The 14970-nt window shown below is 40.0% G+C and overlaps 1 pseudogene; it reads right to left on the reverse strand.

Moving 5' to 3' along the window:
* Nucleotides 1-10236: 10236 nt before the first annotated feature.
* On the reverse strand, nucleotides 10237-11155 carry LOC110562932 (vomeronasal type-1 receptor 4-like; annotated as a pseudogene).
* Nucleotides 11156-14970: the final 3815 nt, after the last annotated feature.

Consider the following 14970-nt stretch of genomic DNA (forward strand, 5'->3'; position numbering starts at 1 on the left):
AGACCCTGGTTCCACCAGGCGCTTGGTCGCCAGCCCAGAGCTACACGCCAGCGTGATCTGGTCACTGTCCCAGACTGAACTGTGGGCCCACAACATCACAGACTGGATTTTCCAGTTGAGAGATAACCCCATGAAGCAGGAAACAATTGGGACCGACCTTAGGTCACCCAGAAATCCCCTGGAAAAGACTCGGGTTCTGCTGGCACCCCAGGAGCCAGCCTGGAGCCAGAGCCAGGGACCCAGGTGCCTGCACAGAGCTCTCCCTGCACACCTGATTCGCCGCCTCAGATAGAACTGTGGGCCCCAGGGCATGAGAGACTGAGTTTCACTGTCGGGTGCAAACCCACAGGGAGGGAAATGGCTGGTCTGATCTCAGAGCACTCAGCTGATACCACCACCCCAAAAAGGTCTCGGGGAAATTACCCAGTTTAGGCAGAAGCCACAGGCAGGCTTCTGTGCCTGTGGGTTCTACCTGCCACCCCAGATAGAAAGGCGGTGCCCAAAGCAAAGAATGGGTGTCCCTGGCAGGAGGAAACTCCACAGCGGGGGTGGGGTGAGGGTGGGATCATCAGGTCTAACACTCAGGACACCCAGCACCAAAAGACTTTCTGGATTCATGCAGACTCTAGGCTCTAGCTTTCTACTGCAGGCAGGAGTGCTGTGCTCAGCTGCCATTATTGACTACCCCTAGGGCACTGGGGCACACAGCTGCATCCTCAGACCTACAAAAGCCAGAGAGCCATTACAGCAGCCCTCAGATATTGTGCCAAGGATCAACCAGTTATCCCTAACTAGACTGACAAAACTGTGGGAATCCCTGGTCCTTCAAGAGGGCTGCACCCACAGCATCTGGATCAGACCAGTGCCTGCAGCTGACATCCCAGACAGGGACACATAGCTTCTGGTCCAGACTGAGGCACCCAGCCTTCAGACCAGAGTGGAGCCCTCAGTTACCAGCCTCCAGACCAGAGCGGCGCCCCCAGGCGCCAACCCAACCTAGGTGCACATTCTCCAGGCCCAGAGCAGAGCACTCAGCCTCTGGCCCAGAGACTTGCTGGGTGCTCCTCTCACTTTCCTGAACAGAACTGTGTGCCTCAGGATAACCGACTGAGTTTCCCTGTTGGGAGAAAACCCCACAGCTAGGGAATCAGCAGGTTCTTCAAGAGGACTGTACCTGGAAAACTGTAACAACAGCAGCAGCTCAATAAATTTATAACGAGAAACCCAGCAGTGGGGCAGCTGTCTTGAGAACTTCTATGGGTAAGAGGAAAGCCCCCCCCCCCCCCGCCTAACAAAGACCACAGCTACTACTCAGGTCTATACACCTGAGGTGAGCAGTGGCAATTCCTGAGAAACATTGGCCATGCAATGACCATACCCAAAAAGCAGAGGAGGAATCCTTCAGGAAAAATCATCTTCCAGCCAAGGGGATTCTCCCTACCTCAGGACTCCAGAAAGCACAGAAACTAACAGCCAACACCTAAAACAGCCCAATGGGTAGAGGTCATCATAAAAGCTCAACCAACAAAAGACAGAGCAATATGGCATCTCCAGAACCCACCCATCCAGGGGCGAACAACCCTGGACAACGCAGCATAATAGAAAATCAAGAAGATGACCTTACATCTATGCTGATGAAGAGGATAATAGAGGAAACAAATAAAATACGTAAAGAATTAGAGGAAGATAAAACCAAACAGATCATGGCTATCCATAAAGAAACGGAGGAAGTTAAAGACAAGTAGATTATGGCCATCCGTGAAGAAATACGGGAAGATGCAGCCAAACAGTTTGCGGCCTTCAGAGAAGAAATAATTAAATCACTGAAAGAAGTAAAAGAAACAGAGTTGAAGGAACTAAAAGAAAAAGAGGAAAATACAATCATACAGGTGAAGGAAGTAAACAAAACAATTCAAGACCTGAAGATAGAACTGGAAAAATTAAAGACAACGAAAATGGAAGAAATAATGGAGAGGAAGAATTTAGGGAAGAAAACAGGAACTACAGAGGTAAGCATAACCAACAGACTACAAGAGATGGAAGAAAGAATCTCAGGTGTAGAAGATACAATGGAAGAAATCGATGTATCTGTCAAAGAAAATGTTAAATCCAAAAAATTCCTGACACAGACCGTCCAAGAAATCCAAGACAATATGAAAAGACAAAAACCTAAGAATAATAGGTATAGAGGAAAAAGAAGATTCCCTTCTCCAAGGCCCAGAAAATATTTTCAACAAAATCATTGAAGAAAATTTCCCCAACTTAAAGGAGAATACATGAGGCCTACAGAACACCCAACAAATTTGACCAGAAAAGAAAATCCTCCCGACACATAATAATCAAAACAGGAAGTATACAGAACAAAGAAAAAATACTAAAAGCTGCAAGGGAAAAAGGCCAAGTAACATATAATGGCAAACCCATTAGAATCACACCTGACTTTTCAACAGAGACTATGAAAGCTAGAAGGGCCTGGACAGATGTCATGCAGACCCTAAGAGAACACAGATGTCAGCCCAGGCTACTATACCCTGCAAACTTCTCAGTCCTCATAGACGGAGAAAACAAGATATTCAATGACAAAATTTCAACAATACCTACATACAAATCCAGCATTACAGAAGACACTGGAAGGGAAAATACAACCCAAGAAAATTAGCTTCTGTCAAGAAAACACAGGAAATAATTAACCTTACTACAGTAAAACAAAAAGCAACCAAGCACACAACCTTATGACCACAGCCAACATCAAAATCAATGGATCTAACAGCCACTGGTCATTAATCTCTCTCAACATCAATGGACTCAACTCTCCAGTAAAAAGACACAGATTAACAGAATGGATACGTAAACAAAACCCAGCAATCTGTTGCATACAAGAAACACACCTAAGACACAAAGATAGACATTACCTGAGGGTAAAAGGTTGGAAGACGACTTTCCAAGCAAATGGACCCAAGAAACAAGCAGGAGTAGCCATTCTAATATCTGATAAAATCGACTTTCAACCAAAATTAATAAAAAGAGATGGGGAAGGACACTTCATACACATCAAGGGAAAATTCCACCAGGAAGACATCACAATCCTGAACATCTATGCCCCAAATACAAGAGCACCCACATTTGTAAAAGAAACATTGATAAAATTTAAACCACATATAGATCCCCACACATTGATAGTGGGAGACGTCAACACCCCACTCTCAACAAAGGACAGGTCAACAAAACAGAAATTAAACACAGAAACAATATCTCTGACAGAGGTCATGAATCAAATGGACCTCACAGACATTTACAGAACTTTACACCCAAACACAAAAGAATTTACCTTCTTCTCAGCACCTCATCAAACCTTCTCCAAAATAGACCATATAGTTGATCACAAAGCAAGCCTCAACAGATACAAGAAGATTGAAATAATCCCTTGTATCTTGTCTGATCACCATGGAATAAAGTTGGACTTCAACAACAACAGAAATAGCAAAAAGCCTACACGCACATGGAAAGTGAACAACTTGTTACTAAATGACAGCTGCATCAGGGAAGAAATAAAGAAAGAAATTAAAGTCCTCCTAGAACTCAATGAAAATGAAGACACAACATACCCAAACTTGTGGGACACAATGAAAGCAGTGCTAAGAGGAAAGTTCATAGCACTAAGTGCCTTCAAGAAGAAATTCAAGACAGTGCATTCAAGCAACGTAATGGCCCACCTACAAACCTTAGAAAAAGAAGAAGCAGACACACCAAAAAGGAGTAGACAGCTGGAAATAATCAAACTCAGGGCTGAAATCAATCAATTAGAAACAAATAAAACAATTCAAAGAATCAAAGAAACCAAGAGCTGGTTCTTTGAGAAAATCAACAAGATCGACAAACCCTTAGCCAAGCTAACTAAAAGGCAGAGAGACACCACCCAAATCAACAAAATCAGAAATGAAAAGGGGGGCATAACTACAGACACTGAGGAAATCCAAACAATCATTAGGACCTACTTCAAAAGTCTATATGCCAAAAATTTGAAAATCTAAATGAAATGGACAACTTTCTTGATCGATTTGACTTACCAAAGCTGAATCAGGACCAGGTAAATCAATTAAATAGTCCTATATCCCCCAAAGAAATAGAAGCAGTCATCAAAAGTCTCCCATCCAAAAAAAGCCCAGGACCAATGGCTTCAGTGCAGAATTCTACCAAACCTTCAAAGAAGAGTTAACTCCAATTTTTTTCAAACTATTCCACAAAGCAGAAACAGAAGGAACATTACCAAACTCATTCTATGAAGCCACAGTCACCTTGGTACCTAAACCTCACAAAGACTCAACAAAGAAAGAGAATTTCAGGCCAATCTCCCTTATGAACATTGATGCAAAAATACTTAACAAAATACTTGCAAAACGAATACAAGAACACATCAAAGATATTATCTACTATGAACAAGTAGGCTTCATCCCAGGTATGCAGGGGTGGTTCAATATACAGAAATCCATCAATGTGATCCACCATATTAACAAACTGAAAGAAAAAAAAAACCACATGATAATCTCCCTAGATGCTGAAAAAGCATTTGACAAAATCCAACATCCATTCATGTTTAAAGTATTGGAGAGATCAGGGATACAAGGCACATATCTAAACATAGTAAAGGTGATATACAGCAAGCCTATAGCCAACATCAAACTGAACAGAGAGAAACTTAAAGCAATCCCACTGAAATCAGGGACAAGACAAGGCTGCCGACTCTCCCCATATCTCTTCAACATAGTGCTGGAAGTCCTTGCTAGAGCAATAAGACAGTTGAAGGAGATCAAGGGGATACAAATTGGAAAGGAAGAAGTCAAATTATCACTATTTGCAGATGATATGATAGTATATGTGAGTGACCCCCAAAACTCTACCAGAGAACTCCTACAGCTGATAAACACCTTCAGCAAAGTGGCCGGATACAAAGTTAACTAAAAAAACAATCAGTAGCACTCCTGTATACAAAAGACAAAAGGGCTGAGAAAGAAATTAGAGAAACAACACCCTTCACAATAGCCACAAATGACATAAAGTACCTTGGTGTAATCCTAACCAAGCAAGTCAAAGACTTGTATGAAAAAAATTTCAAGTCTCTGAAAAAAGAATTAGAAGAAGATATGAGAAGATGGAAAGATCTCCCATGCTCATGGCTTGGCAGGATTAACATAGTAAAAATGGCCATTTTACCAAAAGCAATCTACAGATTTAATGCAATTCTCATCAAATTGCCAACACAATTCTTTACAGACCTGGAAAGAAAAATTCTCAACTTCATATGGAATAACAAGAAACGCAGAATTGCTAAAACAATCCTCTACAACAAAAGATGGAGGTATCTCCATCCCTGATCTCAAGCTGTACTATAGAGCAACACTTATAAAAACTGTATGGTACTGGCATAGAAACAGAATGGTGGATCAATGGAACCGAACAGAAGACCCAGAAATAAACCCACACACTTATGGACACCTGATTTTTGACAAAGATGCCAAAACCATACAGTGGAAAAAAGATAGCATCTTCAACAAATGGTGCTGGTCCAACTGGATGTCTACATGTATAAAAATGAAAATAAATCCATACTTATCACCCTGAACAAAACTGAAGTCCAAGTTGATCGAAGACCTTAACATAAAACCAGACACATTAAATCGGCTAGAAAAAAAAGTGGGGTATACCGTAGAACTCATTGGTACAGGAGAAAACTTCCTGAACAGAACACCAACAGCACAGGCTCTAAGAGCAACAATCAATAAATGGGACCTCATGAAATTGAAAAGCTTCTGTAAAGCAAAGGACACAGTCATCAAAACAAAGCAACTGCCTACAGATTGGGAAAGAATCATCACCAACCCTTTATCTGACAAAGGACTCATATCCAGTATATATAAAGAACTAAAGAAGCTAAAAAGCAGCAAACCAAGTAATCCACTTAAAAAATGGGGAACAGAGCTAAACAGAGAATTCTCTGTAGAGGAATATAGAATGGCAGAGAAGCACTTAAAGAAATGCTCAATCTCATTAGCCATTAGGGAAATGCAAATGAAAACAACCCTGAGATTTCACCTTACACCCATCAGAATGGCCAAGATCAAAAACTCAAGTGACAACACATGCTGGAGAGGTTGTGGAGAAAGGGGAACCCTTCTCCACTGCTGGTGGGAATGTAAACTTGTACAACCACTCTGGAAATCAATCTGGCGCTTTCTCAGACAACTAGGAATAGCACTTCCTCAAGATCCAGCCATACTACTCCTAGGTATGTATCCAAAAGATGCTCAAGTACACAAAAAGGACATTTGCTCAACCATGTTTGTAGCAGCTTTATTTGTAATAGCCAGAAGCTGGAAACAGCCCAGATGCCCCTCAACTGAAGAATGGATGCAGAAACTGTGGTACATCTATACAATGGAGTATTACTCAGCAATGAAAAATAAGGAAATCATGAAATTTGCAGGTAAATGGTGGGACCTGGAAAGGATCATCCTGAGTGAGTTGTCCCAGAAGCAAAAAGACACACATGGTATATACTCACTCATATAAACATACAACATAGAATAAACCCACTAAAATCTGTACATCTAAACATACTAAGCAAAAGAGAGGACCCTAGACATCCTGAAAGGCAAAGACGATGGACATCAGAAGAAAAAGAAAACAGCAAACAACCTAGGAACCTGCTACAGAGGGCCTCTGAAAGCCAGAAGAAGAAAACAGGAAACAACCTCGGAACCTGACACAGAGGGCCTCTGAAAGCCTCTGCTTTGCGGACTGTCAAAGCAGATGCTGAGCCTGATGGCCAACTGACAGGCAGAGTGAATGGAATTTTATGTAAGAAGTAGGAAATAGTAAGAGCTGGAGAGGACAGGAACTCCACAAGGATAGCAACAGAACAAGAAAATTTGAACACAGGGAACTTCCCAGAGACTCAAACTCCAACCAAGACTATTCATGGAGATAACCTAGAACCCTGACAATGCAGCCACTTCTGATGAGAACTGATAGACTAAGATCAGAAAGAAGGAAGGAGGACCTCCCCTATCAGTGGACTTGGGGAGGGGCATGCATGCAGAAAGGGGGGGGAGGGTGAGACTGGAAGGGGAGAAGGGAGGGGCTAATGGGGGGATACAAAATGAATAAAGTGTAATTAATAAAAGTTAAATAAAATAAAAATAAAAAGACAGAAAAGTTAAACAGCAACGAATCAAGTAATTCAATTAAAAAACTGGGGTACAGAGCTAAACAGAGAATTCTCAATAAAGAAATTTCGAATGGCAGAGAAACACTTAAAGAAATGCTCAGTGTCCTTAGTCATCAAGGAAATGCAAATCAAAATGATCCTGAGATTTTACTTTACACCCATCAGAATGGCTAAGATAAAAAACTTTAGTGACAACATATGCTGGAGAGGATGTGGAGAAAGGGGAACCCTCCTCCCTTGTAGGTAGGAATGTAAACTTGTACAACCACTTTGGAAATCAATCAGGTGCTTTCTCAGACCATTAGGAATAGTGCTATGTCAAGATCCAGCTAACCGACTCTTTGGCATATATCTATAAGATGCTCAAGTAAACAATAAGGACATTTGCTCAACCATGTTCATAGGAGCTTTATTTGTAATAGCCAGAAGCTGGAAACAACCCAGATGTCCCTCAGTTGAGGAATGGATGCAGAAATTGTGGTACATTTACACAATGGAATACTGCTTACCAATTAAAAACAAGGAAACCATGAAATTTGCAGGCAAATGGTGGGAACTAGAAAAGATCATCCTGAGTGAGGTGACCCAGAAGCAGCAAGACACACATGGCATATACTCACTTACAAGTGGATATTAGACATATAATATAGGATAAACATACCAAAATCTGTACACCTAAAGAAGCTAATCAAGGAGGATCCAGGGCTGGAGTGATGGCTCAGAGGTTAAGAGTTCTGGCAGCACTGGAGTGCTGCTCTTTCAACGGTTCTGAGTTCAATTCCCAGCAACCACATGATGGTTCAACGTCATCTATAGTGAGATCTTCTGCCCTCTTCTGACCTGTACATGCAGACAGAACATTGTATACATAAAAAGAAATAAAGAATATAAAAAAGGAGGATCCTGGGTAAGATGACCAATCCTCATTCAGAAAGACAAACGAGTTGGACATCGGAAGAGGGAGTAAAAAGGGCAGGAGCCTACTACAGAGGGACTCTGAAAGACTCTACCCTGCAGGGTATCAAAGCAGAGGCTGAGATTCATAGCCAAACTTTGGGCAGAGTGCACAGGATCTTATGAAAGAAGGGGGAGATGAAAGACCTGGAGGGAACAGGACCTCCACAAGGAGACCAACAGAACCAAAAAATCTGGGCCCAGGTGTCCTTTCTGAGACTGATACTTCAATCAAGGACCATTCATGGAAATATCCTAGAACCCCTGCATAGATGTAGGCCATGGCAGCTTAGTCTCCAAGTGGGTTTCCTAGTGATGGAAACAGGGGCTATCTCTGACATGAACTCAGTAGCTGGCTCTTTGATCACCTTCCCTTGAGGGGGGCACAGCCTTACCAGGCCACAGAGGAAGACAATGTAGCAGTCCTGATGAAATCTGATAAGCTAGGGTCAGATGGAAGGGGAAGAGGACCTCCCTATGAGTGGACTGGGGCACGGGAGGACAAGAGGAAAGGAATGTGGGATTGGAAGAGGATGAGGGAGGGGGCTACAGCTGGGACACAAAGTGAATAAACTGTAATTAATAAAAATAAATAAAATTTTAAAAAGACACCATGAATTTGAAAGAAAGCAAGGAGAAGTATATACTAAAATAGTAAAAAAAAATGTGTGAATCAAAGTCAGCTATGGTACAAGGACATTCATTGGCTAAGTGCCAGTTATACCAACAAAAGATAGAAAAATTTATTTGTTCAATGGTAAAAATCTGTTCCTTAGAACAGAAAACTCTATAAAAAACAGAAAAAACAGAAACCAAGCTCCAAAAGTATTTAAAATTTTTGATTAGAAGTATGTTAATAGAGAAATATCAAGAAATAACACTGTTCAAAGTACATAAAATATATGTATTTTGCCCACCGTGTCATGATTTGAGAGAATAATAAATGTTAAAATTATTAAAGTATGTACATGAGTTGTATTCAAGAAAAATGCTAATTACCTGATTTTTAATAGTGTACCTATTATTTGAATTATAAACAAAGTCATATCAGATATTCAAGGTCAACATTCAAATTGTTTTTAAAAATCTTTAAAAATTTATTTTTAAATTTTTATAATTTATTCACTTTATATTCCAATTGTAGCTCCTCATCTCCTCTTAGTTCCACCCTCCCTCCCACTTCCACCCTATCCCCTCCCTAGACTACAGAAAGAAGGAGCCATTTTAACTCTACCATCTGACCCTGAAGTCTTATCCGTCAGGATTGCTTGAATTCTCTTCCTCTGTGGCCTAGCAAGGTTTCCCCATGAGGGGTAAGTGATCAGAGAGTAGGTAACAGAGACCATGTCAGAGATGGTCCCTGCTTTCCTTACTAAGGGACCATATGAAGACTGAGCTGCCTCTCTGCCATATCTGAGCAGGGGGTCTAGGTCCTCTCCATGCATGGTCCTTCGTTGGTGCATCAGTCTCTGCAGGCTCCCTGGGTCCAGATTTGTTGGCTTTGTTGGTCTGCTTGTGGAGCTTCTGTCCCCTCCGCGCTTTCATAAGTCCCTCTGCACTTTGCCCAAAGTTTGGCTATGAGTTTCAGTATCTGTTTTGATCCCCTACTGGGTGGATTTTTTCAGGGACATCTATGGCAGGCTCCCATCCTGTTCTCTCTCTTCAACTGTTTCTGTTGTCTATTCTATTTGCCCTTCTGAATGAGAATACTTGTTATTTAGTTTTTTAGGTCTGTGGATTTTAGTAGAGTTATCCTGTATTATATGGCTAATATCCACTTATAAGTGAGTATATACCATGTGTATCTTTCTGGTTCTGGGCCACCTTACTCAGGATGATCTTTTCTATGTCCACAAGCAAACTACCACAACCAACACCAAAATAAAAGGAAATAACAGCCACTGGTCATTAATATCTCTCAACATCAATGGACTCAACTCTCCAGTAAAAAGACACAAACTAAGAAAATGCATGCTTAAACAGGACACAATCAAATTCTTTATCCCATGAAAATCATTAAGACACTCTTTCAATGATGAGAAAGTGTGGGTTTCAGTTCAACCATAGAATGCGCTTTGCAAACAGGTTGTTCTCAATGCAGAAAAAAAAGAAGTGAATTGCAAAATAATTTTATTATTCTCTATTAGTAAGAAAGAGCAGATGGTTGGGTAGCATGTTGTTAAAATTGCATTATCTCCCTCCAATCTTGTAATTTTTGCTTGTGCATAGAAGCCATAAAGGGTGATGGAGTTTTCAACCAACAAATGAACACAAAGTAGCTCACCAGAGACAGAATGCTGTGAGTGGATTTGCATTCAGGAGATGGCTAGGAGAAGCTTAGGCTGTGGAGATGTTGGGCTCTCTTGTGGTGTCTGTAGAGACTAATCCACTCATGACAGACATAAAGAAGAGATTGTGAATGAATATGATACTAAAAAATGACCCTGAATTGTGGTTCCCAAACTGCCTTTTGACAGTAAGAATGTGAATATCCATTGCCAACATGAGTAGAGTTGGTTTTGGCTATTATCATTTCAATCATATATGCATAGATGAGCAGATTAATGAGCCAGGAGAAAAGTAAGGAAGAAAAAGTCTATGTAGAGAGTTTAGGCTTAAGCCATGCCCATTTAGAATTACTAGGAATGATTGTGATCACTTGAAATGTGCTTACAGTAGAGGTGGTGCAGATGGACAGACCTCGTGTGACTCTGAATAGAAGCAAAACTGCCTTACAACAAACATTTAGAAAACTGGGTACTCCAAAGAATGACATGATATCTGGTATTAATGTGAATATGATCATAAGCATATTAACTCTTGTCAGGTGCATGAAAACCGAATCTATCAACTTCTTAAAATGAGGCCTAAAGAAGAAACTGTATACGTGTAAAATGAACAGTGATGAGTTCCCTTAACACTAATACATAACTGTGATATGAGAAAGATTTCCAAGATGGTGTCACTTGGAAGCATGATGGATGTTAACATGTGTCAGGTTAGGTCTAGAGTGAGAAATAAACAGACTGTATTATAAAACTATTTTTAAAAAGGTATTTGTGGGAAAATATACTGATTGATAGATCAGCAGCAGGGAGAGATGATGAAATGTGCAACTCTTTCTTTCCTTCTTTCCTTCTTTCCTTCTTTCCTTCTTTCCTTCCTTCCTTCCTTCCTTCCTTCCTTCCTTCCTTCCTTCCTTCCTTCCTTCCTTCCTTTCTTCTTTCCTTCCTTTCCTGTTTTTTTGAGATAACATTTCTCTGTGTAGCTCTGGCTGGAACTTGCTCTGTAGACAAAGCTGTCCTCAAACTCACAGAGATCTACCTGTCTCTGCCTCCCAAGTGCTTCAATTCAAACTGTGCATCACCACCTCCTGGAGAAATGCTCAACTCCTTTCAGTGTTAAGTCCAGATTTTACACTTTATCAACTGTATTTCTGAGATTCTTGACGATCTTAAGAGTATAGAATGGTCTTGGAAAGCAGGTTGAATCAATTCAAACACGCTGAATTCTATTATGTCAGGCAGAAGGATATGTTGACCTATGTGAAAACAAAATCTGCATGTTATGAAGACTTAAAAGAGTATTTATTTTATGCAGATGGGTGTTTTGCCTGCATGTCTGTATTATATACATGTCTTGGAATCAAATCCTGGCACTCTGGAAGAGCAGCCAATGGTCTTTAACTTTTAAGACACTCCTCCAGTCCCAAGGAATTTTTATTCATCAGTCTATATGTTTTCTTTTACCTAGTTGTTAATGTTTTTATGTTTATAACAACATTTGTATCTGTCACATAACATTTGTGCTTGAACTTTAGTGTTTTGGCTGGCATACATTTCTGTCAGCTTCGTGATGACTAAGTACTTAGACTTCCATGAGGGACTCTTTGCCTCTCATTCTACTCTACATGTTAACCAGCAATGTTCTGAGGCATTTTATTTGTTTATGTATGTATGTATGTATGTATGTATCTATGTATGTATTTTGTTGTCAACGTGAAGTTAAGCTGCCGACATGCAAAACAAAAAGGCAAGGGTGAAACTACATATCCCACAGTGTTGAGCACATCTTCAAAACATGTGTTTTCTGTGACATTCGCTGAGCAAATCAATCTGGCTGATTCTGATCAATAAGCCCACTCTAACAAAGATTTATATATTTTGTTATTGCAACATCTGAATTCTATTTCCACTCAAAGATTCTTTTGTATTCCTGCTAGAGAAGCAGAGTTCTCAGGTCCACAGTTGCATAGAGAATGATTTGAAATTGACCTTGAATTTCCCACCCATTGTTATCCCACCCATGTTCAGTGGATTTGGGGGAGTTTTATTGTATGTTGACTTTACACCCATTCCTCTACTGATGTGCTTATTTCTGTCACCTGAAATATAAACCTTTATCCTTTGGTGGATGTTTATTATACTTCTTCCAGTATTCCAGTCTGAATTCTTTTTATACACCATAATCTCTTCCTTGGTAGTCAAGATATTTGAGTGAGGGAGCAACATTCAAAAGACTTAAAGAATTTTACCACACTGAGAGATTGTTCTTCCATAATCCCAATTATTCCTCTTATCAGCTTTTCAATTTCTGTCTCATGACTTGTCATTGTCTGCTATTGTTTTATTTTGTATAGCTAAAGAGCACCCACCATCTTCTAAGCTTTGAAAATACATCATCTCATCTCCACTGTGCATTATGGCTTTTTTAGACTCATATTTATTTTTTTGGGATCACTCACATCTTCCCAAGTTTTACTCTGGATTGATTGTCTCCTTCTTCACTATTTACCATAAATTTGTTTTTCACTCATCTTTTTTTCTTTATTGTTCTTTATCTACTCTTAGATGCTCCAACCTTCATTCTTTTGTCACCCAGCACAGTCCTGACAATTCTCTCCACTAGCCATGTCATTGGTATTTTTTCCTGCAATAAATAAGAGTTCTCGGATAAAATACCAGATTATCATCTGAACATAAATGGATAGGACTCATGCTATGACTAGCACAGAAAGATGCTTTCAATGGACAATGGAATCACAAAAGATTAGCATGCACTATTTTTGACATCCAAGAAAATGAATACTATGAACAGACATATTAAAAAAAAAAGAAAGAAAGAGGAACTGACTATCCAAATGTAAAAAAATGTGATAAATTTCAAATAAATATTATCATCTTTAATTGTATACATGTGTATAATCTTCAGTAATAAAGAAAAATTAGCATAAAATTTAAACCATAACAAAGATACAGATGATTTCCAAAAACAGAGCAGTGAGCTATCCAGTTATATAAAAAGTACATGTAAGGAATTGAAAAAACAATGATAATTTTATTTTATTTTATTTGTTTCGTTTTTAAAGATTTTATTTATTTTACGTATGTGTGTTTTATCTGCATGTACACCTGCATGCCAGAATAGGGCATAAGATTCCAGTACAGATGATTGTAAACCACCATATGGTTGCTGGGAATGGAACTCAGGATCTCTGGAAGAGCAGACAGTGGTGTTATCTGCTGAGCCATCTCTCCAGCCCTGATACTTTTATTTTTTTAAATTAATTATATTTTATTCATTTTGTATCCCAGCTGTAGCCCCCTCCCTCATCCTCTTCCAATCTCACCTTTTCTCCCTCTTCTGCTCCCATGCCCCTCCCCCAGTCCACTGATAGGGGAGGTCCTCCTCTTCATTTGACCCTAGCTTATCAGATCTCATCAGGACTCACTACATCGTCTTTTTCTGTGGCCTGGTAAGGCTGTGCCCCTCTCAAGAGAAGGTGATCAAAGAGCCAGCTACTGAGTTCATGTCAGAGATAGCTCCTGTTTCCATCACTAGGAAACCCACTTGGAGACTAAGCTGCCATGGCCTACATCTATGCAGGGGTTCTAGGTTATTTCCATGAATGGTCCTTGATTGAAGTATCAGTCTCAGAAAAGACACCTGGGCCCAGATTTTTTGGTTCTGTTGGTCTCTTTGTGGAGGTCCTGTTCCCTCCAGGTCTTTCATCTCCCCCTTCTTTCATAAGATTCTGTGCACTCTGCCCAAAGTTTGGCTATGAATCTCAGCCTCTGCTTTGATACCCTGCAGGGTAGAGTCTTTCAGAGTCTCTCTGTAGTAGGCTCCTGTCCTGTTCCCTGTTTTCTCCCTCTTCCGATGTCCAACTCATTTGTCTTTCTGAATGAGGATTGGTCATCTTACCCAGGGTCTTCCTTCTTGCTTAGCTTCTTTAGGTATACAGATAATAGTATGATTATCCTATATTATATGTCTACTATCCACTTATAAGTGAGTATATACCATATGTGTTTTTCTGCTTCTGGGATACCTCACTTAGGATGATCTTTTCTAGTTCCCACCATTTGCCTGCAAATTTCATGATTTTAATTGTTTTTAATTGCTGAGTAGTATTCCATTGTGTAAATGTACCACAATTTCTGTATCCATTCCTCCATTGAGAGACATCTGGGCTGTTTCCAGACACACTAAATCTGTTAAAAGGAAAACTGGGGAAGATCATTGAACTCATTGGCACAGAAGATAACTTCCTGGACAGAACACCAATAGCACAGACTCTAAGACCAATAGTCAATAAATGGGACCTCATGAAACTGAAAACCTTCTCTAAAGCAAAGGACACTGTTATTAGAACAAAACAACAGCCTACAGAGTGGGAAAGAATCTTCACCAACCCTATATGTGACAGAGGGATAATATCTCTGTCACATATAGAATATATAAAGAACTCAAAAAGTTAAACAGCAACAAATCAAGTAAATCAATTAAAA

Source organism: Meriones unguiculatus, chromosome 6 (genome assembly GCF_030254825.1).
Source record: "Meriones unguiculatus strain TT.TT164.6M chromosome 6, Bangor_MerUng_6.1, whole genome shotgun sequence".
Lineage (NCBI taxonomy): Eukaryota > Metazoa > Chordata > Mammalia > Rodentia > Muridae > Meriones > Meriones unguiculatus.